The following is a 15,304-nucleotide window of genomic DNA, read 5'->3' as shown; positions in this document are numbered from 1 at the left end:
GGAGCTCATTCTTGCATCGCTAACGCAAATGCACGCCGCTGAACGGTTCAGACAGTGATGAATTGGTAAGTGGCAGTGACGATATCACACAAATGATCTAAGCAAACGAAAAATGGGCGAACACAGACATTCGCAGGGATTCCATACCACCAGATAACGAACCGGTTCCAGTGCACGCGTCCCTATGCGAGTTTGCCAAACTTGCATGTCAGAAGGCGGTCATTACGATATAGTAGCGCCCCCTGTCGTGAAAATTTGAAAAGATGTATAGGTGCGTAAAAACTAGGTACTAATAAATTGCGTCCTTATAAGTCACAAAAAAGCTAGCCTAAGGCTATGGCAGCAGAAGTGATGTACTGCAAGCTACAAAAGAAACCTTAGAATAGTGACCATGAGTAGTCAAACGGCTGGGTTTCTAAAAAATTTTTTTGACAATTTAGAGTATATGAGAGCCATACGCAACCTGCTGAAAAGTTAACACCATACGCACAGCCCAGACGTTTTCGCACGACCACTTTGTCTTTCTGCAGCACCCTAATTGTGCCTGAACAACTACAACATAATTGAATATATTTCCTTTAGATTTTCTCATTCCAACCCATTTCGATTATTCATTCCGTCTTCTCGTCCTCAATCTATTTTACTTTAAGTAACTCCATTACGCATGCTCAGATAACTTCACTTACCAGCACTTTACCTATTTGCTAAATATAGTTGAGTAATTAGCTGCTCGTGGCATTAGTATCCGATAGAATACGAGCAGCACAGGGGGACCGTTTCCCTGAAGTGCTGTGTCAGCTATCTATTCTGCTATTGGCCGTGAGTGCCTCCACTAGAAAGGCCAGCGCTGCGATCGTTTTAACGTCACAGACAAGATGCGTAGTTGCGGAATACGGCAGCTTTGCTTTTGCGATACCACTTGCATCGTCTCCCATGGCTGCACTGGTTCTTAGTCGCCATTTTACGATACTAATTAGACACGAGAGTGCCACCAGGGGCACTGATTCATAGTTTGGTTGCCCGTAATGTCAGGTCGTACCAAGTGTTTATGCACTGAGCTTCAAAACAAAGGAAGGCACACACGGTGTCCACTCCGAAAGCGTAGGAAATGTGATGTTCAAGAAGACAAAGTCAACCCGGCATCCTATGAGTGACGTCATCACGTAGGTGGCGCTACGGTATGTACTCGAGGCCAATATAGGCCTTTTCAGTTTGTTTCAATATAAATATAGCAACAGCACGTGTTGCTACCCAAGAAATTTTCGCTCACCTGATTTATTACTCTGTAACAGCGAAACAGAAACATTTTGTTCTAAGTAGTGCTCTAAATATGGAAAGTCTGTTCTTCCGCTTTCAGGCAAAGAGGCACTCAAATTTAAGGGCTAACTCCTATAATGCTGTATCTAGCTTAAAAGAAAGTGCACTTGAAATGTTTGACAGGACACAGGAAGAAAACTGTTGAAAATGAAACTGGCTACTTGTTAAAGCTTCTGTTCCTCGCCAATACTGCTGCTAGGCTACGCCGGCACACAGAACCGGAAGTCATCCTAAACCAGTGTTTGTGAATACCGATAGGGTCAAGAAGTGCATCTTCTGCATTCGCGATGTTGTATAAGACAGTGTGTGATGCATTCACAGGCACAGTGGGAGCAGCAAAAAAAAAACGGTCTTAGAGAATGCAACTCAAGCAGCCATAACAGAAGTACTTCGCAACATGTAACGATGCGCTACACGACGTGTGCGCTTCGATATACACCGCGGAGAAAAAGAACGCACCAATACAACATTGCTGCTGTTCGCTGAGCTGCTTTTTTTTTTTTTTTTTTTTTTGCAGCGAGTAGACGCAATGCTTCCTCTGTAAGGGGATCCGTGCAGAGCAAGCTTTCGGAACTCTATAAATTGAGGCGAGACCAAGTAGGTTAAAAAAATTCTTTAAAACTCCTTGGATGATACATTATATAGTTTCCTAAAATGATGGGGGAGCAACGCAGGGAGGATGAGTTCTGGACCAGAACCCGATCTACACGAGGCGAGGGACGCGGGCGCAGTTAAAAGAATGCGGTATGCGCCCTTCCACTCTGCATGCAGTCGCTATGAAATGGAAGCACAAGCGTGTTCATGCAAATGCAAGAAGTGATGGGCACTTGTATTGAATGCATCTGGAACTGATCCGAAGAACTGGAGTCCCATGTTATAGAGCACTGGGGCTCAATTATCCATTAAACGTCTTCTCTTACAACAACACCAGCTTATGAAGTTTTCTGTATTCACCAACCATTGGTGCAAATCTTGTGCGATATGTAAATATAATGGGTTTAACAAAGTGTATAGAGTGATCAAAACAGAACGCTCAGATAGAGTTGAACATGCGCAACGAGTTTTTGCATGACGATGCTATTCATGGGCAAGGTATTCGGTAAAATTTCAAGATATAGCCGTGGAAGCCAAACTATTTCGTGACTTTCTACGCGCCTAGGAAAGTTGAGGATTCACGTATGTATTGAGACAAAAATGACAATGAGAGAGGCATGAACAGGCACCCATGGTATAGAGCAGATAATGCACATACGTTGAAAATAGAACCTAAAGCAAATATAACCAAATAACTGAATGCCGTTGATTGCTGCAGCGTTTTCCCAGTCAGATTTTTTTAGATAATTGTTGTACTAGATATCTACATGGACTGTTGTTTTGGAAACCCTTGTTAAGACGTTCAATCGACCGCCATAAATTATGATGCATAGGTAGGTGCATTTCTGAAAGGTCCAAAGTTCCAACGCTTTCCCAATTACCTAATATCACTGGAGGGCCTCACATTGGTTTGTTTTGGTTTTATCGCTGTAACCTGGTGACAAACTTCGCAAATCTTTCTTAATTATTATTCTCATGTATATATTAGCCGAGCAGCTTCCACAAGTGAAGTCGCAGGCTTCTAAGAGGTTTTTTTGAGAACTAAACTTTACCATATAACCGAGAGATACGGCAAAAACAAAAAAACAATACAAGAAAACTTCATGTCCTGGAGTGTTTGTCAACTACTTGGGCGAACGAGACAACGGTGTCATGACGCTGTGGACTTTAAAGCTATTCCTTCGTTTTTCAATAACTATAGACTACCTTTAGATGCTTGAACCCAAAAGTTTCGACTGTCTGTCTCTCTGTCTGCCTGTCACACAATTAAGTCTCCCGACCAAACTTTAAGCGCTCGTTGAATGCCCAGTCATCTTGAATTGGTGGCTGCGTTCATACTCGAGAACATTCTGAATCAAAACGCCAATATTACGGCCATCTGGGGCGCACCACTACAACATAGGTATTATGTGGGATGGTATACTTTACTAGAAAATACATAGATAAGTAATTCTAAATAGCCTACTGTTTGTTACGCCGCGTTGAAAATGCGACATATTGCATGAAAGAAAGCCGACAGAAGACATCATCTTTCGACGAAATTTGCAGCAAAGCATGCAAATACGTGCCCAATTTCGCCAATAAAAAACCGTATTTCTCTTACTTAGACTCATTTTTCGTATAAACGTGCTTTTCTCTTCGATGAACTGGACGAAGAATGAGTTCACTTGTTCCCCGTTGTATGTACTGTAACCTTGCATTCTTTTTTGCTTGGTTCTACTTTCTTAGAAAGTAGAACCAAGCAGAATGTTCTTAGAAAATATTCTTTCGCTTATTTCACACACAATATGATTTATGTCATACATATATACAAAGAGACACACGGCACCGAGAAAGATACTGGTCTGTATTGAAGCTTTGCTCATAAGCTGGTGTTTGTGAAAGTTTTTATAGCTAAGTTAACTTTTAGTGCGTTATATTTCTTGGGAGAGCAGATATATCTTCAATTTTTTTGAGAAACAACACAAAGTTTTTACTTGTTGAGGTATACTGACTTGAAGCTCAATGTTGTTTTCCCGGAACTTGTGCTGCCTCAAAAAGTCATTTCACAATTACTGCAATTACTACAAGGGGAAAAAGCTATAAGCCTAGCAATGCCTCATTCTTTTTTCGAGCAGATGGTTCGTGCGTCCGACTTATCGTTTTGTTTCCTTTTCTCGAGGTTTCGTCTAGAATAATGGACCACCCCACCGGTAGTGCAAGGAACGATTGGATGTAACGGCGTATCCGCTGGGTGGGAGCAAAGCGAGCGTGTTCAGATGAATTGCTCGCCGGAAAATAGGATACAAGAACGTGACACGCCCCCGTGAAGACTGAGCCCAATTTTTTGGCTCCCTGCGTTCTTGCTTACCCGTGAAGATTGCACGTTTCCGAAATCCTATTATACGCCTGATTGCTGATGCAGCTAAGACAACAAGGAAAAAAAAGGAACAGCTGAGCTTATCCTCTTGCAATGTGGAAAAGCTGCAGATTGCCATAGGTATTCCTTCGTAATAGTCGCGTTTTTGATATCTCCTTCAGAAAATTGAGAAAAAGATCTCTTTTCCTCTATAAATTGAGGAAAAGAGACGCCACATAAAGTCACGGAGGTGACCAGGCAAAAACGATTGCGTTATCGCACTCCACGAGACATGTCTCGATCGTGCTAGACGGGCTGGAGGAACCAGAGGAAGCAGAAGAGCCGCCGTTGTATCTACAATGCGACTTTCAAGAATGTCCACATTGGGACAAACCTGCTGGGCGTGTCGATAAAATGCTACTGCCGTTGAGTAAAATGCAGGTTCGTGAAGTGTTTGCGGTGCAGAATTAAGCCGGGCATCTGGTAGTAAATAGCGTAACTTGGTGCCTAAGAAATAGCAGGCGAGATCACGCGCGGGGCACTGATCACCATGCAACAACCGAAGTAAGAATCGTAGGGCAAGTAGCCGGCAGCGAACAGAGACGGATGGGAATGTGAATCCACCGCAGTTTCTCGGTTGCCCAAAAGCTGCTCGGCAAACCAGCTCTGTTCCACCCAACCAGAAAAACGAGCCAACGAGGGATTGCAACGACCTGGTGATTCGTAATGGGGGCTGTAAGACATGAGATATGTACCATGCACGGCCGCAAAACACCGTCTGTGCTAAATACCTCCTTTCGAGCATCGGTAAATCATACTCTTGTGCTTCCCGGACGTGTTGTTTTACGTCTTCGACTACTGAATTCCACAAGGAGGCTGATATGCCGTAGCAAGTATAATCAAGCCCCAGAATGCGAATAGAGTCACTTTTTTGAAGACCGAAAAAGGAACTTAGACATGCGTCTGGGGAACCAATAAATAAATATCGACATTTGGAAAAATTTAACGCAGCACCTGAAATCGTGCCATACATAGTAAAAAGTCGCAGGCTACGGGATAAACTGTCCTCATTTTTCAAATACAAAGTGATGTCATCAGCAAATGCTGGCACTGTCACGGTACCACTACCTGGAAGAGGAAGGCCTCTAACGTAAAGATCAGAGATTAGCGATTGAAGGAATTGTTCGAGGCTGAGTACAAAAAGTGCAGAGGATAAAGGACACCCCTGGCGAACCCCACGGGTTACCGGAAATGGCGCACTCTCTAAACCATCAAGAAACAACAAGCTGCGTATACTTCGGTATGCGTTTCTGAAAAGCTCAACGAAGTTTTGTGAGAAGCCAAATGCTGCTATTACGATAATTATAAAGCTATGTTCGAGGCGATCGAATGCATTTTCCTGGTCAAGTGAAACCAAGAGTCCCTGAGCTGATCTTGTTAACGTGTGCGCAACTATATCGCGCGTAACAAAGGAGAGACTATGGATTTCTCTTCCAGGAATAGAGCGCGCCTGATGATGACCTATTAAGTAGGGCATCAGGCTTCTCAAACGCCGAGTGATAACTGCCGCGAAAGTTTTATAATCAACGTTGAGGAGCGTTATTGGTCGCCACTCCTCTGGGTGAACTGACGATGGGTCATGTTTAGGTATTAAAACAATTCGACCATCGCGAATGCTATCAGGAAAATCAAAGTTCTCGAAACAGCGGCAAATAACAGAGGTGAAAAGAGCACCGATGTCGTCCGAAAACGTTAAATAAAACTCAACAGGCAACCCATCCGGCCCGGGGGCCAAGTTACGCTTCAGGGAAAACAGTGCCTCTTGCACTTCGTCAGCTGACGGGCTTGTGCACAGTTGTTCAGCTACTTCAGATGAAATTTGAGGGAGCCTACTTAACATTGCGGCTGTCTCGGTGGTACCGCGATGTGATGACATTGTCGTACGAGCCATGTTGGCAAAGTGAGCTCGGAAAACTGATTGATCACGTGTCAGCGGCAACGCAGTGTGTAAGAATCTGGCAGCCGGAGTTTCTAGCCGACTCGACGGGTTGAGAAGCGGGCTTTTCGCAAAGCGTAGAACATCAGGGTGAGCACATGGATTACGTCTGCAACGCCAAGCAGCCGCCGTCAAGGACAAAGCTGCAATGAGGCGTTGAAAACGACCCCTTACCTCTCGCTGCCATGCGCGTATCAAGGGAGTTAGTCGATCAACCCGAAGAGCAATACGCAGCTTTGTGGCAGTGTCCGCTAGTTCTTCGGACGTCCGGCGTCTAAGGGCCCACCCTGCTACAGGGCAGTGTAAACGCCACTGTGTCTTGAGCGCGTCCCACACCTCCGCACCGCATCCCAAAAGAGAGGCACGCAAGATTCTAGATAAACTGGAGCGTGTACGCGCGTCGTGCAGAATGCGGATGTCAAGACGCCAAGGTTTTACTGATGATGAAAAGGGAAAGTAAGCCTCGAGCGTCACTGGTCGGTGGTCTGATATATAAACAGGTGATGATGGTAATGTTACTACGTCAGAGTGCGATACGTAAGAAGCTAGCGCGCTCGGCACATAGAAACGATCCAAACGACTAGACGACACGCTACGCCGCCAAGTCCAGGCATACTATGGTCCATGCACTAGTCTGTACGTATCTATCAAAGAGAAATGTTGCACTAGGCGACGCAGCTCTCGCGCGTTCCAATCACAGCGACCCTATCCTGGACCTTGCACATCAGCTCGCGTGTCTAATACACAATCAAAGTCTCCAGTGAGTATGACTTGACGACCATCTAGAAAATACACGTCCAGGTCATGAAAAAATTGTTAGACATCACTGCTTGAGCTGGCCCATAAATACAAAAACACGAAGCTTGAAGGATGATAGGACGCAGTCAAAAGACAATACCCGCCCAAACCCGTCATAGAAAACATGATGATTGAGCAGAAGAGTGCGGTTGAAAATAATAATTCCAACTCCAGAGAAGCGAGATGTCGCAAAGGAAAAATAACAGTCAAAATAAATGCGCGTTTGAATGCACGAACGTGGCCCATGGTGAAAAAATTTGTTTCTTGTAAACACAGAATATCACAATGTTCTGCAAGGGCTATGCTGATAACCTCGGCTTGCTTTACTGGGCAACGGAACCCTTGAACATTTAAAGAAAGGACTTTCAGGGTGTCAGCCATATTGAAAAAAAGGTGGGTGACTGACATGGTCGTGTTTTTCAATTCAGGATACCCCGGGGATCTGTCCGGGGGGACTGGAGTACGTACACTACACAGCACAATTCGACCCTCTAAAAGAGGGTCGAGGTTTTTTCGGTTGCTGGAATTCGGAGCGGCTATCTCGGGTGCCGTCCGAGCTGGTGCCAGACTTGTGAGCACGCTTGACCTCTCGCGGGGCTTGCATTTCCACGTCACATCCGTTTGGGCTAGAGGAGAGTCCAATGCTACTGTCGACTTCGAGGCTGAAGCTGCTGTCTGGCGAATCAGATGGTGGTAGGGCTGCAGCGTTAACGTTGTCGCCGCCTCCAACGACCTTGATCACGCATTGCTTTTCGAGGCGCGTCAGTAAAGAACTCCCATGGCGTCTTGCTACTTGTTCAAGAAAGTAATGAGCCTGGCTTTTGGAATGATCCAATGGGCTTTGCTCATTCGGTTTCAATTCTGCTCCTGGCGAGACATCAGCGCCCGTAGATCTCGGGCGTCTTCTGGGCACTCAGATGCTAGGTTTAACGGTGAGTCCGGTGCGTCGGTGCCTACCAGCGTTTCTTTCTCGGCTTGCGCCGACGTCGAACGTGGCATGACATATTTGCCTGGGACAGACGCGAGGTCAATCGCGGTGGCTGTTTCTATTGCTGAGATTGGCAGACGTGGCGCGCTCGGGTTGGCCAAGCTGCACACTTCTTCATCGTTTAATGGAGCTCTCAGAATCGGGTTCTGGCGTTCTTCTAGTACAACTCCGGGTTCTCGTTCATCTGTTGCCGTTGGTGACACGGACGGTAGGGCAGGAAAGGTCCCCGCAGTAGCATCAGAATATGAACGACGCACAGGGCAGACGGTGGTAGAGTGCTTATCTCCACAACGTTGGCAGGGGTGGTCGCAACCTTCGCTTTCGTGTTCGTGCACACCACAGCGACCACAGAATGATGCTGTGCACTGTGTTCGATAATGACCACTAGAGCCACACCGACGACAAACACGTTGCCGACCGCGGTAGTCGAAGGTGACTCGATGACCAGAAACGCGAAGATAGTTGGGGACGCGATTTGTGGGACTCATTTCCATCCGGACATAGCGTGTGCCTGTGAGAACTCCGCGTCTTGCGCTCATGACGCCAGCGGTCACAGTCAATACCTTGCCGTATGGGGACAAAGCCTGGACGAGTACCTAGTTGGAGACGAAGGCTGATAAAAACAGGCAGGTGACGTTAGTTACCTGCGGGCCGACGGGAACGACAGGGATACGCTGGCCACCGATGGTCAGTTAGCCAGCGTCGACGATGAGAGTCATGGAAGCTATAGGATATACCAATTCTTTAGGGGCGAAGCTCCAAGCGGTACCCGTTCGTCCCTCGTAGTAGTACGTAACATGTCCTATGCTTTGACCTGCAAGGTGGTGCTGGTGGGAGATTTCTCCTGTGTGTTGTTGAACAATAAAAATTCACAGTGTGCACTTAAACTAAAAGCTGAATTATCTTGTCTCTCAATGCCCATTAGCAGCTATTGGCATGTACAATGAATACCATGTGACAAGAAAAGGTTGCTACGTTATACTTGCTGGGCGTAACCTTTTTGGTTTTAGAAAGGTTTAGCGAGCGTTGGGCCGCAGTGCCATGAATACAGTAAACTAGTATTTACTATGAACTCGAGGTCGTTAAAGCTGGGAAGTAGACACGAAGCGCAAGCCGTAAGAAAGTGTGCGTGTGCCACCTCTCGTTTAGTCCTTAGAATGTCCGCTGGATGGCGGTGCTTCTATATGCAGAATGTATGATGAAAAGATGCGAGATGGTGGTACTTGGAGTGTTGACTAGAAGGACGAATGGACAGACGGACAGATGTATGAGTGGACGCATGGATGGCTGCACGGATGGCTGCACGGACGCATGGACGCTTGGACGAACGCAGGGCGGATGCGTGGATGAACGCAGGGATGGACGTGCGGACGCACGAACAGACGCACGCATGGAAGGGTGGGTGGACACACGGACCGTCACACAGACGGACGCATGGACGGACGGAAGCAAAGACAATTGGACGGATTGATGCTCTACCCCACTCTCCATCATTTACTCCGTGGATATGTTGCTATTTTTTTAATTCTTATTTATTGAATGAATGAGAAGCATTGCCTTCAATGAGTGGTGGGACGCTGCTGTGGGCTTCTGCCCCACTGATGGTTGAAGGTACTTTTGCTTCTATAGCATCTACTCGAGTAAAGAAAAAAAATCAAGTTAAGCCAAGTAAAGACGCCTTTGGCTAGATTCAGAGTGCGCGATCCAGTGTTAGTGAACAGTGATGCAGCGCGAGCCGCCAGTTTTTAAATACGGAGCATTTTATAGTCGCACCTATAGTCGCAAATTTGGCGTCGGTGGCCCTCTCGACAACTCCACGGAGCATGCTTGCGTTTCGCGTCTCGTCTGAACTCTCGCTACCCCCTTTTTTGCCTCGTATGGCTGACGCAGGCAGCGTCTGTGAGTAAAAACCGATTGCTCGTGCTGCGAACTGATTCACTGGTAACGCCGTACGTGTATACGCTCTGAATCGCGCGTTAGGAATTCAGTCAAGCGCGTCTTTGCTTTTGCTTCACGTTGAAGGCAGCGCTTTTCGTTCATTAAACAAATAAAGTATGATACACGAAATAACATTTCATTTCATTTCATTTATTTTTACTGTTAGCCCAAAAGTGGGCCGTTACAGGGTGGAAGTACAAACAATTATTTGCAAAAAAGAAGTACCGTACAGGTCTCGAGATAATTTCTCGGTATTATTGTGACCAGCAACTCGAAGTTATACATAACATATATAAATGGAACACACATGCGATGCAATACATACGCGCAGAACAGCACATGACGCATTTGAGGCGGCACTTTTGCACCGCGCTGAAGATTTGAAAGACAACTACTGCAGAATCATGCAACCAACAAAAAGTACACACACACGCCAAAAAAAAAAAAAAACATATGTCACTGTTATTCGGAAAATAAACGTTTTAGATTCTGTTCAAATGATGTAAGCGAGGAACAACCAATTATAGACTCTGGCCGCATATTCCAATCTTCAATAGCACGTGGAAAGTAACTGAACTTAAAGCAATCGTTACGTGGGACTAGGGGTGGTATATACATATTATGGCGATGTCTGGAGTGTTCTTGTGTGTTGAACTGGAAGTAATCTGAATAGTTTAGTTTAAAATGATTATGAATTAACTGGAAGAGGAATTTCAGACGCTCGATCCTCGTCCTAAGTTCAGGACTATCCAGTCCAGCTTTTTTTACAGAGTTCAGTAGGAGAATGATGTCGGCGATATTTATTAAAAATAAATCTCGCACCAAGTCGCTGTATTTTTGTTATTTTATTGCAGTTTGTCTTTGTGTAAGGGTCCCAGACAATTTTAGAATATTCGATAATAGGTCTGACAAGAGTTTTGTAAGCAAGACACTTTATATCAGATGGGGCGGTATAAAGGTTACGTCTAAGGCTATACAATGCCTTGGTAGCCCTGGAGCATACATTATCAATATGAGTGTTCCACCGGAGGTCGGGCGTGAACCATAACCCAAGATATTTATAGTTTTGTACACGCTTGAGGAAAGCATTGCCAATCTGGTAGTTGTAATCTAGAGGTGCTTTCTTTCTAGTTATAGTCATAAAGACTGTTTTTTCTGTGTTCAAACTCATTTGCCATTCTTTGCACCAATCCTTTATTCTTTGAAGATTGTTGTTTAGATTAACTTGGTCATGTTCAGTCTCGATTCTGCTATAAACAACACAGTCATCGGCAAACAACCTTATCGGGACCGTAACAATGATACATTCCGTAATTAGACTCAAGTACGCAACATTCACGTGAACCCCCCATCTCACTACGACGCATTTACTCGAGTTTTCACCGTGGGAAATTGCGCCGGCTTTTTTACTAGCAGCCGCTGCCTGCGTCGGCCTTCCGAAACGAGGAGGGGTAAGGGACCGACAGTTGGCACGAGACGCGATCACGCGCAGTAAGGGTGTATACCGCCTACGCCAGATTTGCGAGTGGGTGCGACTATGAAATGCTCAATTGAAATGCGCATGAAATGTGCATTTAAAGTCACCTCACACCTCGTTAACAAGCTAAGATTAAGAGGGTAGCCGGTGGATACAAGAGTTCAGGTCTATCGAAGCGTCTGCTGTTGTTGTATTTAATTTGTTCATCGCCATATTTAAGAGATAAATGCTTTTGTGCTTGCATTCCAGGACGTTAGTGTAAATGGTACGAACAATACCTGAGTCATTTCAGGTTTAGCAATTGTTGCTCAAACAGGCAAAATTTCTTGGTGTATATATTAAAAAAAAGAAGGCTACACAGTAGGCAAATCGCGAAGCCCATATTAGAAGTAGTGCACGGCAGCAATATACTCGTGATGGGTACGGATCACTCAAACAGTCAAAAGTCACTTCAGATGCACAGTGTACTACCTCGTGCACTAGCAAGCAGTCTCGAAACATCAGCGTCACGAACTTATTCGCGGCAGAATTTTCGCCAACACGGCCTAATCAAGTGTGTGTTCGACGGGACGGCTTTCTGCTCTCCCATAATAGAGTAACAAGTGCTCAAAATTGTTAACCACTGTTTCTAAGCACAAGAGTGCGGACATCTATTGAAGCTTCTTTTGTGGTTGTGGTTAGTTTTTACTGCAGTACTCCGGTGTTAAAAATCAGCACCACATAATTGAAGCAAACATAAGGAACAAAGCTGCAATCATATTGACGGTCTCGCGCTTCGGTTTGTCTGATCTTTTTAGCAATCTTACAGCGAGAGCTGTTGTATGAGACCACAACAATGGGCAATTTTTCGCGAGGCTCTTTTTTGGGAGTTTTAGGGGACAGTAAATGCATACAGCTTTAGAAGTCTGCGAAGCTTTTTCCTCAGAGGCAGACGCACACAAACCTGCTGGAATCAGTGAGCGCTCCCGGATTATGTATCAGCAGGACTGCCGGTAACCCCGTCCCGGGACTACAATGCCATGCGCATGAGCTGAAGACATGAAGGAAATCTTCTGCCGTACTCCGGTCGTCTAGCCGAGGCCTCTTCCATCTCAATATGTTGCTCTTGTTGCGAACGCACCAGTACTGGATGCGCCATGCGAAGGGCAAAACCGAAGGCAGAAAATTCAAGAAAGGTTGCACCGCAAGGTATACGGCCCCCTTCGTGATCCCTGTAAACGGTTTTTCGGATTCGGGGGGACACAAAGTGAGTTGCAGAAAAAAAGCACAACAGAAAGATAAATACCGACGTTCAAAATGGAAAGGTCTCTCAGTATACCACCCCTTCTAGAGATGCACCGTTAGTAAAACGGCTACGTTCATTATTTCTCAAGTATATCATCGTAAATCTCTCACGAGCCGTTTCACGTGTGGCTGCTGGAACGCATCGAGTTCGTACGCACTTTGGGCGGAATAAAGCGGGGCATTCTAGCGCGAGGGGTCCGTCTATAACGTACATGTGGAGTCCCAAAAGGCATAGCAAGGGCGTTTTGCGACGCAGTCCCGCCAAGTTATATACCTATTGTTAAGCTTTGTGTAGTCGTTTGCATCATCGGAAATATTGCGAGCGCAGCTACAAATCGGGTGAATGGCGACTTTCTTTTTGAAAAACGTGTTACCATGGACTCTTTTCATGTAGAAGGCAAGTATGTTACTTCTACAAAGTGCACTATCAGCCGTCATAAAAGCTCGGCACTCGGATGTGCGTGGCCCGTGCCAGCTGGTCTTCTCATGATTTTTTTTAGAGAAGCATGTTCTAGTGTAGCCAAAATGTAAGCAGTATGTGAGCTGCGTTGAGAAGGTAGAGCCGGGAGAGCCTAATTGATAAGAAAATAAATATTTTCGTGCTCAATATTTCTAATATTAGAGGAAGATAGAGTGCTGTTGGTACGCCAATGTCGAGAACTGATCTGCGCTTTACTTTGTAAAAGGCGATTCGGCCGACAACATTAATTTAAAAGAAAAGTTGTATATAATCAAGTAAAGCTTCTAGAAAATGAAGAAACATTTGGCAGAAAGAATATCAACTCGAAGGCGACAAATTAGCATGAAGGAAAGCGAAGCATATACAACCCAGGGACACTCCTGAGTTAGCGGTAATTAGCATGCTCGATGATTGGGTGGATCGGTTCCTGCTGCTTCCTTAGCATATTACTCTATACTTTATAGCTTGACCTATATTGTCTTAAATGCAACCGCGCTTATCTCCACGCTATTCGCCATTATTTCCGTAACAAGCAGTGCGCATTGCTTTACAAGAGCTCTAAGCAATAGAAAAATGAGAAAACCTTTTATCGAGCCAAGAGGCGCGACTATTCGCTCACATGAAGGAAAAGGGATACCTTCCCTATGAAACAAAGTGGTATGTATATGTTACGTGGAAATATTTTTATCACGAGACCTCCGAAAATTTTCTACAAGAGTTAACAGAAAGACGTTGAAGTACTATGTATCTTGCATGCGTAGTGGATACGCATAGCTTAAGCAGCTTCGAGAAAGAATGTTTTGAAACAGCCATTTCCAGAGCAGTGTTTCCCAATGTCGTTTTCCAAAGACATGCATGCCCGTGTTCACGCAGTGAGGTGTCATTGTTTCTTTCCAGTTCGTGCCAGGTCACTGAGAATGTCTAGCACCATCAACACGCACAAGGAGCACTCGATGGCAGTAACGGGGCTATCCTTTTTTTTTCCGTCGCTGTGTGTCCTTTGTTGCTGCTGGTGCTGTTGTGTTCGCATACTACGCGTGATGGAGTGGCTGCTAAAGAAAGCACGGCGCTCGATATCGCGCTGGCATACAATGGCTTTCAAAAGAGATTGCCCAGACCATTCATGGAGGTTGTATATCGGCGTTATCGTAGCGTCTCTTGGATGCATGCTGGGCTTAGAAAGATTGGCAACCCGTTCAATGTAACCCATCCACTTAAAATGATAGGAAACTCAGAAGTTTATGAAGTTCCTTTGAAAACAAACCGCTCGAACCTTTCATAGAATTTTGAATTATTCATAATTGCGGCATCTCTAGACAGCGACCACGGATCAAATTTTTGTTTCTTATTTATGTCTCTTTTTTTGTTGTTACTTAGGGAGGGCGCAATGTGTAGGCCACGTCCCTTTCGTTGAGCGGATTGGCTATAACTTCTGTTATACTTGTTTCAAGGGTTCATCACAGGTATGACAATGAGTCATTAATATATAGAGCTTGGAGCTCATATGACAATAGACAAATTCTACCGGACTTACGTCACGAAAATGTGGTGGCGCTGTCTTGGTAGGCAAAAGACGCTCAGCCTTGCGCAGTTTTTGTTGGGTTTTCAAAGGTGCATGTGGTGTTCCTTGTCGAATAACAGGAAAAAAATGGTATGCCAACGATCGGCGTCGCGGTTCGATGTTAGTCGCGTCTCACAACTTAGTTTTGTTTGTTGGCGCACATTGCAGCCCTCAGCATTTATGGCTTTCACAACGCTTTTGGCACCTCACAACGTCGTTTTGTTGGCGTACACCACATCCCTCAGCGCTTATGGGAGAAGTTATGTGCGGACGTCGCCATAGTTTCAACCATAATGTCGACGTCGGCCTACCTTTGTTTACAAACATGAAATGGGTCTATACTTCGGTGTGGTAACGGCCGCCTGAGTTGTGTACACCCAACACGCACGCTATATCAAGGACCGCGCGAAGAAACAAGACCAGTTGACCTTGCACCGGACGGTGTTTTCTCCCGAGCGGCTTCAGTTGGTGTTGGTGTCGCGGCAGCTATATATTATACATGTATATATGAACTAGTGCCACACCACACGAATATTGGAGAAGAACGCTACTC

General features: G+C 45.4%; 1 protein-coding gene across 11 annotated transcripts in view; it reads right to left on the bottom strand.

The window, feature by feature from the left end:
- LOC142774765 (uncharacterized) overlaps positions 1 to 15,304 on the bottom strand; it is a 227,308-nt gene that overhangs the window by 115,587 nt on the left and 96,417 nt on the right. The window lies entirely within an intron of this gene.

The sequence above is a fragment of the Rhipicephalus microplus genome, chromosome 10 (genome assembly GCF_043290135.1).
Source record: "Rhipicephalus microplus isolate Deutch F79 chromosome 10, USDA_Rmic, whole genome shotgun sequence".
Lineage (NCBI taxonomy): Eukaryota > Metazoa > Arthropoda > Arachnida > Ixodida > Ixodidae > Rhipicephalus > Rhipicephalus microplus.
Note: the sequence above shows the minus strand (reverse complement) of the source record. Positions and strands in the feature narration are given on the sequence as shown.